At 47.0% G+C, this 17500-nt stretch overlaps 1 protein-coding gene across 3 annotated transcripts in view; it reads left to right on the top strand.

Annotated features, from left to right (window-relative positions):
• The window catches only part of RHOA (ras homolog family member A), an 81188-nt gene that overhangs the window by 33621 nt on the left and 30067 nt on the right, over window positions 1-17500 (top strand). Inside the window, exon 1 of one of the 3 annotated variants that reach the window (XM_068252908.1) lies at window positions 6556-6710. The exons of 1 other annotated variant lie outside the window; for it this stretch is intronic. The gene's annotated coding sequence lies outside the window, so the exon portion shown is untranslated. One more of the 3 variants, XM_068252909.1, reaches the window with a different exon arrangement.

Genomic DNA, 17500 nt, shown 5'->3' with positions numbered 1-17500 from the left:
CTATGGACGTAAGGTGTGAGGAGGAGGATGATGAAGTACTTGCTGTTGGTGTAGTTTATGAGGTGTCTGATACAAGAGAAGCAGTTGAGGATGATTATGATGATGATGATGATGACACTGGCATGGATGTCACATGGGATCCTAATAGACATGATGACCAGGGGGGCAGTTCAGAAACAGCTCGTAGCAGTGTCCGGCACCATGTATCACCACGTATGGACAGCCAGCCAACATGCCCTTCAACGTCAGCTGCTAACGCCACCATAGTGCCATCACCCCAGGGCTTTTTTTCATTTTTTTTGTGTGTCTGCCTCAGATGAGAGCAATGCCATCTGTACTCTCTTCCACCAAAAATTAAGCCGTAGAAAGGCCAACACCCGTGTAGGGACAACTGCCTTAAGAAGGCACATGACGAGAAAGCACAAACTGCAATGGGAAGACCACCTGAGGAAAAGCAGCACACAAAAGCAAAACCAACCTCCTTCAGGTGCATTATCTTCAGTCGCTTTCTCCCTTGCACCTTCACAACCACCCTCCTCCACTCCGCCTCTCACCTTGAGCGGTTCCTGCTCCTCTGCCCACAGCAGCAGCCAGGTGTCCATGAGGGAAATCTTTGAGCGGAAGAAGCCAATGTCTGCAAGTCACCCCCTTGCCCGGCGTCTGACAGCTGGCTTGGCGGAACTGTTAGCTCGCCAGCTGTTACCATACCAGCTGGTGGACTCTGAGGCCTTCCGAAAATTTTTGGTGATTGGGACACCACAGTGGAAGATGCCAGGCCGCAATTATTTCTCTAAAAAGGCGATACCCAACCTGTACCATGAAGTTGAAAGAAAAGGGATGTCATCTCTGGCACACAGCTCTGGGTAAAGGGTCCATCTGACCATGGATGCCTGGTCTGCAAAGCACGGTCAGGGCAGTTACATTACTTACACAGCCCATTGGGTCAACCTGGTGACCGCTGGCAAGCAGAGAGTATGTGGCTGTGCAGCGGACCTAGTTGTGACACCTCCACGGCTTGCAGGCAGGCCTGCCGCCACCTCCTCTCCTTCTCCTCCTACTCCAGCCTCTTCGCTGTCGTCGGCCTCCTTCTCGGCTGAGTGGCAGTGCTACTCTACTGGTGCTGCGAACTCCTCTCCAGCTACACAGCCCCAGCTCCCCAGGGCCTATGCACACTGGAGCAGCTCTCCTGGCTGCTCTGAACAAACAGGTGGATCAGTGGCTGACCCCGCACCAACTGGAGATCGGCAATGTGGTGTGTGACAACGGCAGCAAACTCATCTCGACTTTGAATTTGGGAAAGTTGACACATGTACCCTGCATGGCACATGTGCTGAATCTAATAATTCAGAGATTCGTGTGCAAGTACCCAGGCTTACAGGATGTCCTCAAGCAGTCCAGGAAGGTGTGTGGGCATTTCAGGTGGTCCTACACGGCCATGGCACGCTTGGCCAATATTCAGCGGAGAAACAACTTGCTGGTGAAGCACTTGATTTGCGATAGCCCAACTCGCTGGAATTCAATGCTCCTGATGTTTAACCGCCTGCTACAACAGGAGAAAGCTGTCAACCAGTATCTCTACAACTACAGTAAAAGGACATGCTCTGGGGAGATAGGGTTGTTCTGGCCATGCTCTGGGAAGATGGGGTTTTTCTGGCCGAAGTACTGGACACTCATGTGAAATGCCTCATGCTCAGGCTCATGTGGCCGTTTTGAGGAGGTTACAAACATGGTGAGTCGCAGTGAAGGCGAAATCAGCGACTATGCTTTCTTCCTGGAGCGTGGCGTGCGTAGAGTGGTGGATCAAGCTGTGGAGGAGCATGAACAGGAACAGGAGGAAGAGTTGTGGGAGCAATTTTCAGCAGACCCAGATTTTTCCTCAACACCTGCAGCAGCATAGAGGAGGGGGGAGGAGGAGTCGTGTGGGGAAGAGGAGTCAGATGAGGAAGATTGAGGAGGAGGCGGAAGAACAACCGCAGCAGGCGTCGCAGGGGGCTTGTGCTGCTCACCTTTCCCGTGGTTCTGTTCGTGGCTGAGGTGAACTTACCTGACATCACTGAGGAAGAGGAGATGGATAGTACGTCTGCATCCAACTTTGTGCAGATGGCATCTTTCATGCTGTCCAGCCTGTTGTGGGACCTCAGTATAAAAAAACTCAAGGGGAATGACCTGTACTGGGTGGCAATGCTACTAGACCCTCGGTATAAGCACAAAGTGGTGGAGATGTTACCAACTCACCAGAAGGCAGAAAGGATGCAGCACTTGCACAACAAGCTGGCAAGTATGCTTTACAGTGCGTTTAAGGGTGATGTCACAGCACAACGGAATAAAGGTGCCACTGCCAGTAATCCTTCTCCCATGTCCACGCAGGCAAGGACAGGACGCTCCAGCGATCTCATGGTGATGTCGGACATGCGGACATTCTTTAGTCTAACGCCTTCCATTAGCCCATCCGAATCCACCCTCCACCAACACCTTGACCGGCAGTTAGCCGGCTACCTGGCCTTAACTGCGGATGTAGACAACAGTGATGAACCCCTGGACTACTGGGTGCGCAGGCTTGACCTGTGGCCAGAGCTGTCACAATTTGTCATCTAACTTCTGTCTTGCCCTGCCTCAAGCGTCCTGTCGGAAAGGACCTTCAGCGAAGCTGGAAACATATTCACTGAGAAGAGAAGCTGCCTATGTCAAAAAAGTGTTCAGTACCTCACCTTTTATCAAAATGAATGAGGCATTGATCAGGGAGCGCTACTGCCCGCCCAAAGACTAAGGCAGTCCCTGCACACAGCATCTCTGCCTGCACGCTGTGTGACTGCCTGCCCCAAGACTAAGTCGGTCCCCAGTCCCCACACAGCATTTCTGCCTGCAGGCCGCTTGACTGCCTTCTCTGCCACCACCAACAGGGTCCAGGACTCTTGGCGGATTCCTGAATTTTTAAGGCCGCTGCTAGCAGCGCCGCTATAATAATTTTTCTCGTGCATGTACATGCCTGCCTAATTTTTCTGGCTGCACTGCGGCTGCAACAAGAAAACAAAAGGCATGTACATGTGTCAATTCCCCTTCATGATCGTTACCTTGCCGTGGTGAAGGGGCTTGCGTATCACAATGAAGTAATGACCGCCGGCTATATGAGTGTGTTGGGGGGAGGCACACCCAAGATAATAAGGTAGTTGCTTCTTTGTGGACAGACCAAATTCGATCAGCTGGACAGTCACTGTTGTTATGTCATTGAACTACCTCAGCCCAGCGACCATATGGGCTTGAAAACCGCCAAGGCCTGCACTCTCGCCATGGTGTGCACCAGTCCAGCACGGCCGTCACTACACAAACAGCTGTGTGCGGTGCGTTACACAGTGAGTTTGGTCTGTCAGTGTGAACCAGTACACTAATTACACTACCTGACTGATGTATACACATGCAAGATGTTTTAAAGCACTTTAGGCCTTCAATTTAGCATGCAATGCGATTTCTGCCCTTAAAACGATGCTGTGCGTCAAATCCTGATTTTTCCCCGGCACTTTTGGCATGTATCCCACTCCGCCATGCACCCCTCCAGGTGTTAGACCCCTTGAAACATCTTTTCCATCACTTTTGTGGCCAGCATAAATGTTTGCAGTTTTCAAAGTTCGTCTCCCCATTGAAGTCTATTGCGGTTTGCAAAGTTCGCGTGAACCCGAACTTTTGCGGAAGTTTGCATTCGAGGTTCGTGAACTTAAAATCGGAGGTTCGAGCCATCTCTATTAGCATTAGGAGCGATCTACATTCTAGGAACGCAGAATTGGCGGGCAGATTTTCTATCCAGGAATCTAGTGCGAGGCAACGAATGGATGTTGAAGAGAGAGATCTTTGAGATGTTAGTCCAACGTTGGGGGCTTCCTCAGGTGGACTTGTTCGCCTCAGATACGAATTACCAGTTACCCAGGTTCTTTTCCAGGTTCCCCTCCAGGAAGTCAGAGAGAGTGGATGCTTTGACTCATTTATGGAATGTGACTCTGATATATGCTTTTCCCCAGACTCCGCTTATCTTGAGTTTTCTGAACAAGCTGCAACAAGAGACGGTGGATGCTATAGTGATAACACCTAACTGGCCAAAGAGGCCTTGGTTTCCGCTGCTGCTCAAGATGTCGATTGCTCCTAACTGGAAATTACCTCTGACATCAGATCTCTTGTCGCAGGGAGACTTACTACACCAACACCTACAGACAATGTCATTGACTGCCTGGAAATTGAGAGGGGGAATTTGTTGAAAGCTGTTTTTTCCCTTTCAGTTACAGAAACTCTATTGAAGGCTAGGAAGTCTTCCACAAATAAGACTTATTATAGAGTTTGGAAGAAGTTCATTGACTTTTCGTTACAGGTGGAGGTGAATTACCTTTTACCATCAGTGCCACATGTTTTGGAATTTCTCCACAGGTTTTGATATAGGCCTGACACTAAGAACTCTCAGAGTGCAAGTATCGGCAAAATCGGCCTTGATTGGATCACAGTTGGCATCTCACAGGCTGATTCAACAATACTTTCAGGCCATAATGAAGCTGAGACCCCCATTGCAAAAGAGTTGTCCAAATTGGGATCTTCCTTTAGTACAGGTAGTCCTCGGGTTACGAACGCCCGACATACGAAAAACCTGCCGATACAGACAAGCCCGATCCTGTCACGATGACGTCATTTCCGCATGGGGAAGTTTGAAGAAGCGGTTTAAAAACTTCCCCTGAGTGCCGCCGCATGTCCCCAGCAGTGTTGGAGTCACCTCCGAACTGAGTCCAAAGCTGTCTGTTTTCCGCTCTCTGCCTGCTGCTCCCAATAGCCGCGTACAGCACCGCTAGATGCAGCATCCATTCGCTTCCTGTATGTCATGTGACATACAGGAAGCAGTGCGATGCTGCATCTAGCAGTGCTTTAAGCGGCTATTGTAAGGCAGAGAGCGGAGGACAGACAGCGTTGGATCCGGGGCTGGAAGGTGAGTCCATAGGGAGAGTGAAGGGAAAGAGGAACAGGGGGTAAAAACAGAGACACAGGGGGCTAAAAAGAGAGGCACTGGGGGGGGGGGGGGTACAGAGGGTACAAATGGAGGCACAGGGGAACAAACAGAGGGGGTTCAAACAGGGGTGGAGACATAGAGGTGCACAGAAGGGAGATAAATGGGCACTGAAGGGGACAATCAGGCACAGGGGAAGACAGAGAGGCACATAGGTGGACACTGGAGGCAAAGGGGACAGACATAGCACAGCATTCTGACTTAAGAACGGATTCAGGTTAAGAACGAACCTACAGTCCCTATCTCGTTTGTTAACCGAGGACTACCTGTACTTGAGTATTTATCATCACAGGTGTTTGAACCTCCAGAGAATTGTTCAAGGCAGCGAACTGGTCATCGGCTAACACATTTATAAACCATCATAGAGTAAACCCTGCTCTGTTAACCTCAGTAGACTTTGGCAAAAGTTTTTGTCTGCTGGTCATAAATAATTCTTTATTGGCATATATATATATATATATATATATATATATATATACATACACACTATTTTGACTGGTCCTATAGAGGTTAGAGGGGCAGAGCTAACCCATCAGTATGCCAACATGGAGATGCACCAGGAAAGGAAAATTACCGAAGGGAGTATCAATTTTCCTGTATCTTGCAGCATCTTTAGTAGATGGTCCTGGTGCTTGCTGGACTTTCTTTGGCACCCTGGAGCCTTCTTCACAATTGATCCTCCTCAATGATCTCATGGTTGATTTGTGTACAATGTTATAAGCAGCAACAAACTTGCCCGTGAAGCCCTTTTGATGCAACGCAACCATGCTTGCAGTTGCATATAATCATTTGCAGTAACCATGGTTAACAGAGGAAGAGCAATGCTTTCATTACAAGCCCTTTGATAGCCAGACAAGCCCACAGGGCAGTTGTTTTGTGGGTAATCCAGCACTAAGTTCACATTCATGCATTTTCCTATACAGTATAGCTGGAGTCAGTAATGCACACTTGTCAGTAAAGCATAGCTGAGGTCCATCACAGTACATGCCATTGTTCTGTAGTAATAGTAACAGGTAACATAAGTTCAGTCCGCGTTCTTCTGATAAAAGTATATGATATCATTACAGCCACACCTCTCGTTTGCTTCGGCTACCGTACCGTGCATGCATTACAAGAAGCACAAATAGCATCATCTCTATTTATACCCCGTCTGTCAGAGTAATCTGCTTAACCCCGCCCTCCCTACAATCGATTGGCCCCTCGCTTTTTATCCCCACCCACCGTCTACATTACTCATCACGATGAAAAGGGTATTTAGAGAAAAGGGGTGTCGTGCATTGCCACCGCACAGGACGCAGTAGGCAGGCCTCAGCGCATCATTCAGCTCTCCCCTGTTTCTTATAAGCAATTGGAAACGTCCGCAGGCTCGTGACCCAGCTGCAGAGCGCCAACTCCTTCCGACCCCGCCCAAACGCAGCTGTTCACTGCGCTTGCGTAAAAGGCTCTTCCCTGCCTACGTTCTTCGTGCTCGCGCTTGCTTACGTCATCACGCTTCGCCTTTATTCAGTCGTGGAGCCGGGACGCGCGTCCCCGCTCTTACGGGTGAGCGCGCACGTAGGGTTTGCGAGCGCGCCAGAGCCGGGCGGTCCTGTGAGAGAGCTGCTGCAGGAGTTCCGCTAACGGGAGAAGGGCCGCCAACCGGAAGCAACAAGACCGCCAGAACCTAGCCGCTCAGGTGAGAAACCGGGAAGGGGATTAAAGGAGGAAGAGCCGGACTCGGACTGTCCACATCCGCCTCCCCTCCCCCCGGTGTGTATAGGCGGGGGGAGGGGTCTATATACTATGTGTGTGTATATAGAGAATGTGATATACATAATCCACAGATTGTACAGGATGACCAAGACCAGGGACTGGAGTGTTATCCCCACACTTGCCATGTAATAACGTGGCACCTCATATTTACACCCATATCAACTTATTACACAGGGCTGTATTGAGATATGCTATTTACAATGGGATTTGTTCTTAGGGTCTCTATTCATCCTTTCATAGAGTAACAAAACTCCCTGTGTGTGTGAATCTACCTTACACAATGTCAGCCCAGGTATAGATTAGAGCATGGGTCAGGAACCTTTTGGGCTGATAGAGCCATAAACGTCACATATTTTAAAATGTAATTCTGTGAGAGCCATACAATATGTTTCAAACTGGGACAGTGCGCATGCGCAGCAGAGGGCTCACCTCTCTGTTGCTATGGTTATGTGTATACAGTTGATTTGGGCAGCGGAAGTGTCAGACACGTCTTCAGCTTCTCTTGGGTCTCAGCAACATCAGCAATTTCCCTGAGAGTAAGACAGGAGAAATACTGACTAACAGCTTGTACAATGTATTTCCATGAGAGCCATACAATAAGTTTCAACCTGGGACTGTGCACATGCGCAGCAGAGGGCTTACGTCCCTGTTGCCATGGGGATGTGTACACACTTGATCAACCGGGCAGTGGATGTGTCAGACACGTCTTCAGCTTCTCTTGGGTTTCAGCAACCGCTGACAGCCAGACAGGAGAAATACAGACTAACAGCTTGTACAATTAGCTAGCTGACTTGGGGAATTATTTACTTTGTAGGACGAGATCCCTGCAGTTTGGCCCAATAGGCTGCCTGTCAAGTGACAGGCAGCCAATTGGGCCAGTCAAAGTGTGGGGATCTCGTGCTACAAAGTAACTGAACCTGACAGGGTCCAGGGTGGGACAATTGGAGCAGCTGTTAGTTTTGGGGGGCGTGTAAGTTAGTAGTGCACTCTTCAGCAGTAGTGTGCCTACTTTGATAAGTTGACTTGCACTGCCACACTAAGCTGCTGTGCTTGAGCAGTGTAGCTTACTGAATCAACCCCTACTGATTTGTCTGTGAGCCAGATGTAGCCATCAAAAGAGCCACATCTGGCTCCTGAGCCATAGGTTCCCCACCCCTGGATTAGGGTGTACATTACATATACCTGTCATATGAATAATTACAATAACATGGTTTCTCTTCCACTCTCTGTATCCTAGTCTACCAATTATACAAGTTCAGCTCAGATATACATAGAGTTGGGACCTATGCAGTGTGTTATATCATTAGTTACAGCAAGGTCAACTCTGGGTACCCAAAAAAATTGCTCCGACTCCACAGCCCCGGTTACAATAACCGAGTTGCTCTGTTTTCTGTATTCGCAACAGGTGATATGTATTCCCCAGGTGTACTTGACATAATACAAATGTGAAATAAAATTTCACTTTTGAAAATAAAAGATTTCATGAGATCAGCACAGGTTGTCTGTGTTCAGATAGTAAAACCTCTCTACACATAGAGGGAGCACTATGTTGTGCAGTGTATACACTTTGGTAGATCTCTCTTTACCTCACCGATATATGTGATATTATAAAAAACATGTTACATGGGATTATCCCCAGTGTCGATGGTGGAAGTGGGAGGGTTGTATATGATATGGTGTGTTATCAATCCTCACCTGTAAGTGTGCTATACCTTAATCTACATATTGCACATGTATTTAACAGGATCGGTCCAGAATTATGTAGAGGAGGTAGTGGTTATGCTGTATACTATTCTTTATTTATGGAATGTTATCATCCCTGCCAATTATGTGGCACCTGTGATATTGCCCCCGTATTACAGATTATCAACCCAAATGTATATGGTGCCTTATCTCACCTGTTAGTTTTGTGTCACATGTAAATGCAATATACCTTAATCCACCTGTTGCACCACTATTACACTCAGGCAGCCCATGCAAGCAAAGAGCATTCAGACATTGTTCAGACCATCTATCGCAAGTTTGTGTTTGTTCGTTTTTTGGGGGTTTTTTGTGCCTCATCAGTTTCTTGATAAGGACAAAATGATACAAGTGTTCTAACAATTTTTATACACCTTTCAACTTTTCAACTGGTACCTGAACTGATATGACATGAGGAAATAAACATAGGTACATAAACATGGGTACATACAGTACTCGTCCTTCTAAGAAATTGTCTGAATCCCTTTCTGTTGTCCTATACAGCAAGTGTTAATAACTAGTTATGTTCATTATGCAAATGAAGACAGTCAAACAGTCAATTTTAGCCCAGTGTCATAAAAAGCAAATAGGAGGCAAAACCTTATGTGGCTGAGGAAACAACAATAAGGTTTTAGTGCTGGAACAAAGGGTAATTTCTTCTGTTTGTTTTGAAACTGAAGCATATTTTTACACCAGATTGTCTTTGCTACTTTTTTTTTAGAGTTCAGTCTTAAAACTGAAGTGGGTTGGCTTTTTCTTACTTGGGGCTTCTTCCTCCCAGTCCCCTCCGTTGATCTGCTGTCAGTCCCGGTACAGTCTGCTAGTCAGCTGGGTCATGCACTTTTGTGCATAGCAAGACTGATTCAGCTTCCTCGATTGTGCTCCTGTGGCTGAGAGCGTTTTGCGCATGCGAGTTTACCATGACTCACATGCGCAGAACTCTGCCAGCTAGAGCTTTATTTGAGGCGCTGAGCCGCCAGGTCAGCGTTTGCGCAGTATTGAGCGACCCAGCAGAGTTGCAGACTTTACCAGGTCTGACAGAAGATGAACAGAGGGGGCCGGGAGGTCGTTAAAGCACACTAGGGCAATGTGTACCCTGTAAAAACAGGCTTGCAACTGGGGTAAAAGTTGCATTGTGCATTGCACATGCGATATGACACATACAGTTAAAGGAATACTTAAGGCAAAATAAAAATATTTACTCACCCGGTGTGACAATCCAGCCCCGCGATCCCGTCGAGATCTGCTCCCGTTAGCGTATGCAGGAAGTACGGGTGCAGACGGACAACGAGACCGGTTGCTGGATCGTCAGAGGTAAGAAGAAAAGGCGACAGAGCGTGCCAATCCCGTCTAATCTGCTCCCGTTAGCATACGCAGGAAGTACGGTGAACAGACTGACAATAAAGATTGGTCGCGCATTACTAGGCCACTGTTGCCATGCAGGTCTCATGCACTAGAGACTGCTGGAGGCAAATTCACTGTGTGCGTAGTAAACGGTTAAGATTGGTTGGAGGTGCCCATACATGTACAATTCTGATTGTATATACAATCGGTAAACTAAAAATATCGATTTCGCGCTGGAAATCGGGTAAATAAAGTAGACTGCCACCACTCTCTCAAGTTCAGGGAGGAAAGAGACTCCCGCTATCATAATACGGTAGCCAGCCCAATCACGTTCAACACGCTCAAGTCACCGTTCGGGGAATAATCACTTCCGACGGCTTAAAGACTGTGAGCAATGTGACGTTAAAGAAAGGTTACTGGGTCCCTATATGATGCAATCTCGAATTGTATTTACAATCGAGAAATGAAAGTTATCGATTTCGCACAGGAAATCTGGTACTAGCTAATCCTAGAAGGAACAAACGGTTATTTACAACCTAGCTAGCAAATCAACAATTTATAAGCAAATCATAAAACAATGCGGTAGTATGACTGACTCTTCAGAGGGCAGATTCGTTATAGCAGCAATCAGATGACCAGAAAAGGCACAAGACTGAACGATAAAATCGTTAGTTTATTTCTAAACTACATACACATAGCTTATTGTAGAACAGATTGATTGACAGAGAGAAGAGAGGAAAAGAGAACAGAATGTCTGATTATATGCAGTTCAAATACCGTTATTGGTAGTCCATGCGGCAATCGCAAGTCTTTGGCGAAAGTCCCAAAATGGCGGTTGCCATGCGGCCAACAGGCCTTTGTTAGAAAGTTCAAAGATAGAGGTTTTGCCCGAGTCCTTGCGGGCTGCCAGGATGTTACTAGGCATCAGATTGAAGGTAAAGGACGCAGAGCTTTCTGGGCTCTGTCTGGTTATAGCCCCTACTCCAGCAAGGAGGGGTTAGGGGGCGTGGATCACACACCTCTTTGCAGCAGGAGGTCTCTGCCCCTCTTATAGAGGCAAGAATTTACCTGAATCATAAGTGTGCTCATCTGCAAACCGTACAAGTTATGTTAAATCTAATAACATTTTTAGGTTTGTCAGAATTTATCAAGAACGTTGATACCAAACTTGGGGGGTTTAGAGTGAACGGTGACCCCAAAATGTATATCTCTGCTTTGGCAGGGCTTACCTTGAATTCAGAAACATCCAATCGTGTGGTTGGTTCCGAATTTCAGAATAAGCGGGTTCTTAAGGCCGTTGCCTATTTGGAAAGCCATCTTTATGGCAAAAGATGGATTTCATATTTGTGAGATCACAGAAAGGTCAGCTGGGAGATGGAATCTCCTTGATCCTTCAGCTGAGGTAATCCTGAGAGAACCCCCTGCTGTGATCGGTTCCTAGCAGTCTGGAGGAGCTAACATTTATGAGCTTCTGTCAACTGATATCTACCCTTCACCTGATGGATGAGGTCATAAACACCTCAGGGGGTCCCCTGTGCTGGCAGAGAATCTTTTCAACAGCAGGCTAATTAACTGGCCATGAAAAGATTTCTCCAGCCCTTTGGTGAAGGGAAAAAAAAGTGTATTTAAACCAAAAACTGTCAGTTTGGGTGGTTTGCGCAGAACTAGCGTTGGTAACTCCATGACGCATTCGATATGTCATATCGACGGCGTCACACCCGGGGCATCCCTTAGCCCCCCTATAGCAGCATAGAGGGTGATATCGCGGCTGGGAACGCGGAGAATCAGCCGCGTTCCCAGCCTGTCGGTGGCTGTCGTCGAACCCGGAAGTAGCCGCCGACGGGGACAGGACGATCGGAGTGGGGCTGCGAGGGCACCATCCAGCTTCAGGGGGCTGAGGGATGCCCCGGGTGAGTAAATATCATTTTTTTTTTTTTTTGCCTTAAGTATTCCATTAAAGTGTAACTGTCGGGCATAAAATCAATTCTTTATTTTTATCTGGTAAACAAGTAATGAGAATGCTAACCAGGCAATCCAAAAGTAAAAATCTCTATTACTTTTCTTGTTTATAAATGATCATTCCCCAGTTTCCCTGACTCTTATTTGGTACATTGCTGCACAACGAAGTTGCACGGCATGCTGGGTTGCCTTTTTTTGCTTCTTTATTTCCCCTCAGACTAATGTACAGAAGCAAAAAAGGACAACCCAGCATGCCCTGCAACTTCCTTTGTGCGGCAACATACCAAATAAGAGTCAGGTACACTGGGGAATGATCATTTATAAACAAGAAAAGTAATAGAGATTTTAACTTTTTAATTGCCTGATTAGCATCCTTATTACTTGTTTACCAGATAACAATAAAGAATTGATTTTTGATTTTATGCCAGACAGTTACATCTTAAGCATACGCATACATTTGAAATCAGCGGCAGTAGACTTGGGCGCAGTATACAGCCGGTATATGGCTGATCCTGCTTCTGCGCAAGTCCGGGCCGTATTAATTACTATTCCCCCTCCAGGCTGCCATGGATAGTGGGGGAATGCTATAATTCGGCTTCCAGCGATTGCTGGAGGTCGAGTTATTGTTTTTTAAGCAACTTCGACTCCGCCTTCTGACGCCGACGTTACTCACTGAGCGCTGCGCAGTTGTGATTCCTTGTATAGTCTCTGGTGGCGCCGGCTGCGCCCAAATCTAGCAGCGCCGAAAAGCACTGTTCTGAAGCATACAGTTCATGAAAAGTATTCTTCATTGCCACTGTACAGGTATGCTTAGTCTGGTATTGCACAGCATGCCTCATGTTGTGCCGACGGATTCCGTTGCAATGATCTGCTAACGCTACATTACAATATACAGTGGAGGAAATAATTATTTGACCCCTCACTGATTTTGTAAGTTTGTCCAATGACAAAGAAATGAAAAGTCTCAGAACAGTATCATTTCAATGGTAGGTTTATTTTAACAGTGGCAGATTGCACATCAAAAGGAAAATCGAAAAAATAACCTTAAAGAGGAACTGTAACGACAAAACGGCCCCTGGGGGGTACTCACCTCGGGTGGGGGAAGCCTCAGGATCCTAATGAGGCTTCCCACGCCGTCCTGCGTCCCTCGGGGGTCTCGCTGTAGCCCTCCGTGCAGTCCGGGCAGCGGTGACGTCATTATTTACCTTCCTGGCTCCTGCGCAGGCGCTCTGATGCCTCTCGGCGCCGAAGTAGGCGGAAATACCCGATCGCCGTCGGGTCTGCTCTACTGCGCAGGCGCAAGTTTCCGGCGCCTGCGCAGTAGAGCGGACCCGACGGAGATCGGGTATTTCCGTCTATTTCCGTGCCGAAAGTCGCCACAGCGCCCCCGCTGGAGCCAGCAAAGGTAAATATTGAACTGACAGTCGGCACAGTCGCCGGCTGTTCGGAGGGCTGCGGCGAGACCCCCGTGGGACAGAGGACGGCGTGGGAAGCCTCATTAGGATCCGGAGGCTTCCCCCACCCGAGGTGAGTACCCCCCAGGGGAGGTTTTTGTTGTTACAGAGTCTCTTTAAATAAAAGATAACAACTGATTTGCATTTCATTGAGTGAAATAAGTTTTTGAACCCCTACCAACCATTAAGAGTTCTGGCTCCCACGGAGTGGTTAGACACTTCTACTCAATTAGTCATCCTCATTAAGGACACCTGTCTTAACTAGTCACCTGTATAAAAGACACCTGTCCACAGAATCAATCAATCAAGCAGACTCCAAACTCTCCAACATGGGAAAGACCAAAGAGCTGTCCAAGGATGTCCGAGACAAAATTGTAGACCTGCACAAGGCTGGAATGGGCTACAAAACCATTAGCAAGAAGCTAGGAGAGAAGGTGACAACTGTTGGTGCGATTGTTCGAAAATGAAAGAAGCACAAAATGACCATCAATCGACCTCGCTCTGGGGCTCCACGCAAGATCTCACCTCGTGGGGTGTCAATGGTTCTGAGAAAGGTGAAAAAGCATCCTAGAATTACACGGGAGGAGTTAGTGAATGACCTCAAATTAGCAGGGACCACAGTCGCCAAGAAAACCATTGGAAACACATTACACCGCAATGGATTAAAATCCTGCAGGGCTCGCAAGGTCCCCCTGCTCAAGAAGGCACATGTGCAGGCCCGTCTGAAGTTTGCCAATGAACACCTGAATGATTCTGTGAGTGACTGGGAGAAGGTGCTGTGGTCTGATGAGACCAAAATAGAGCTCTTTGGCATTAACTCAACTCGCTGTGTTTGGAGGAAGAAAAATGCTGCCTATGACCCCCAAAACACCGTCCCCACCGTCAAGCATGGGGGTGGAAACATTTTGCTTTGGGGGTGTTTTTCTGCTAAGGGCACAGGACAACTTAATCGCATTAACGGGAAAATGGACGGAGCCATGTATCGTGAAATCCTGAACGACAACCTCCTTCCCTCTGCCAGGAACCTGAAAATGGGTCGTGGATGGGTGTTCCAGCACGACAATGACCCAAAACATACAGCAAAGGCAACAAAGGAGTGGCTCAAGAAGAAGCACATTAAGGTCATGGAGTGGCCTAGTCAGTCTCCGGACCTTAATCCAATAGAAAACCTATGGAGGGAGCTCAAGCTCAGAGTTGCACAGGGACAGCCTCGAAACCTTAGGGATTTAGAGATGATCTGCAAAGAGGAGTGGACCAACATTCCTCCTAAAATGTGTGCAAACTTGGTCATCAATTACAAGAAACGTTTGACCTCTGTGCTTGCAAACAAGGGTTTTTCCACTAAGTATTAAGTCTTTTATTGTTAGAGGGTTCAAAAACTTATTTCACTCAATGAAATGCAAATCAGTTGCTATCTTTTATTTAAGGTTATTTTTTCGATTTTCCTTTTGATGTGCTATCTGCCACTGTTAAAATAAACCTACCGTTGAAATGATACTGTTCTGAGACTTTTCATTTCTTTGTCATTGGACAAACTTAAAAAATCAGTGAGGGGTCAAATAATTTCCTCCACTGTAATTACATTGCAGTTGTTTGCTGTGAGATGTAGCACTAAAATTTCAGCTGCTGCAATAACTAGTTAGAGCTCTCCTTAAACCCTTTGCTGGAAACACTATAGCAGCTCTGTGTCCACTTAAATTGCATGTACATTAGCAAAAATGTTTCAGCCTACACAGCTTTGAAAGGATAAAAATGACAGGTTAGGCTAAAAGAAAAAAAAAAGAATGGGCAGATCCAGAGAGAATTCACGTTTTTATATTTTGCTATCTTTCTCCAGGGAAATCTAATATGGACATGCAAATGGGATAATTAAATTCTGCTAGCTCTGTTTGCTCAGAGACTAAATCTGAATACTTTGCAATGCTGTGTTCCAGAGAAAGTGGGATCATTCAATGCTCAACTTCCCAATGTCCTATCAACCCATTATTTCCAGAACAGGGTGTTGAGTAGAATTCACCCGGAGGCATGTCTACTGGTGACGTTGCAGGGCCGAGGCTGTACAAATGTGTTGCTAGCCTGTAGGCTAGTGATATGTTTTGTTGTTATGCAGAGGAGATGCTGGCCTAAAAAGTGGCATGCTAGTGATGAGGACACAGTAGCTGGGGGAGTGGGGAGAACAATGCTCTCGGCCAGCATTGTCCAAGTCGATCCGCTGGGCTGATGGCTGGCCGATGCACTGGGTGGCTTTGGCAGCCACTGTACACATGCTATGTTCTCGGCAAAGGAGGTCGTTGCCACTTGCCTCAACTGAATTTCATCAAGGGTTTGTACAAGGCCTTGCCACTCTTAAAGTGTAGCATAGCTCAAATAAATAAAAAGATTTATACTCTGATCGCTCCCACGCTGCTGTCCTCCACTGCCCGCAGCTTCGGTACCGGGTCCTGTCACTGTTTAAATCTATCTATTTGAGCTCTGGTTTAACTTACCATACGATATGGCTTTTGCAGGCCAAGATTTTGTCTCACGGCATGTTTGGCAAGTGGAAGCCGCGCAGTTTGGTTTGTTTAGCAGTGGCATGTCAGCGTTGCCATGGTGATTCATCACTACCAGAAAAAACTGGAGAGCAGTGGGAGACTTGCAGTTGCTTCCCCTGAAATGTTTGTTTTGCTTTTAACTGTCAATTTTATAGTGCTGATTTCCAAATGAAATTAGTTTAGGACAAGAAGCATAAATACTTCCCATGGGATGAACTTCCAGTCTCCTTATTGTGTCCAGCCTCCCCTCCATCTTGCTGTTGTAGCCCCCATTCATAGCTGTGACTGGGACCAGAAGGACCCTGCGTATGTGTTGTCCACTCCGCACTCGCTCTGTTGTGATAACGTAGGCTTCCCTCCAGGGCTGTGGAGTCGAGGAGTCAGAGCAATTGTGGGTACCTGGAGTCATAAAACTGAGGAGTTTGAGTCAAATGATTTTGGTATCAACCACAGCACTGGTAAGTATTAGACTAAGGAGTCGGAATAATTTCGGGTAGTCTGAGTCGGTGGTTTCTTAAACGGAGTTGGATGAATTTTGTACCGACTCCACAGCCCTGCTTCCCTCGCACCTTTTTATACAGTTTATAAAGGGAGTCTTATGCCTACTGTTGTGACACCGATCTGCCACAGCGTGAGAACACCAAGTCCAAACAAAACCACAAGATTTGTTAAACAAAACTAGATATACATATCTAGGCTATCCACTTTGTAGGTTTACATAGACGATGGAATGGCACACAGGCCAACACCTTCTAGTGGCCTGGTAGGTGCAAGCGCAATGTAATAATTCATCAGTCTTTAATGCTGGATACACACCATGAGTTTCTGTTTCGAATGCGTCAGTCGATACGCGTCAATTCGAGCATTTCTGAACGAATTTCGATGATTTTTAGGTCGATTGCCATGTAAAGTATGGCAAATCGACCTAATGATCCATCGAAGCTTGAATCGGACATGTCGGAAATAATCGAATCGACGCGTATCGACAGCCGCATCGAGTGCGGAAACGCATGGTGTGTATCCAGCATTAGAGATCTAACATTCTGTCGCAAGATGTCTGTACACAAGGTAAATCCTCGGCCAATTGCCTGCCTCGGCTGAGTTCTTTCTAACGTGTACAAGGCTTTAGACTATGGTGCAGACTGCTGCCTTGGCCATTTTGGGTACCTGGAGTTGAGTCGGTGGATTCATAAACTGAGACGGAGGTGGATGATTTTTGTACTGACTCCACAGCCCTGCTAGCATGTGTACAAGGCTTTAGACTATGGTACAGACGACTGCCTCAGCCGAGTTCTCACTAGCATGTGTACAAGGCTTTAATAATAATAATTCCAGTCTTTGTATATCGCTTTTCTCCTGTCTGATTCAAAGCGCTTGCAAGGCAGCCACAAGAGCGCACTCATTAGGCGGTGGCAGTGTTAAGAAGTCCCACCCAAGAACTCCTTACTGTATAGGAAGGGCCGAGATTTCAAAGGACTACTGTAGGGGGAAAAAAAAGAGTTGAACTTACCTGGGGCTTCTAATGGTCGCCCGCAGACATCCTGTGCCCGCACAGCCATTCACCGAAGCTTGGCCCCGCCTCAAGTTCACTTCTGGGATTTCCGACTTTAAAGTTGGAAAACCACTGCGCCTGCGTGCCCTCGTTCCCGCTAACGTTACCAGGAGTGTATTGTGCTGGCGGA

This window comes from Hyperolius riggenbachi, chromosome 9, assembly GCF_040937935.1.
Source record: "Hyperolius riggenbachi isolate aHypRig1 chromosome 9, aHypRig1.pri, whole genome shotgun sequence".
Lineage (NCBI taxonomy): Eukaryota > Metazoa > Chordata > Amphibia > Anura > Hyperoliidae > Hyperolius > Hyperolius riggenbachi.
The sequence above is the reverse complement of the archived record's forward strand: the minus strand, read 5'-3'. Positions and strand labels throughout refer to the sequence as shown.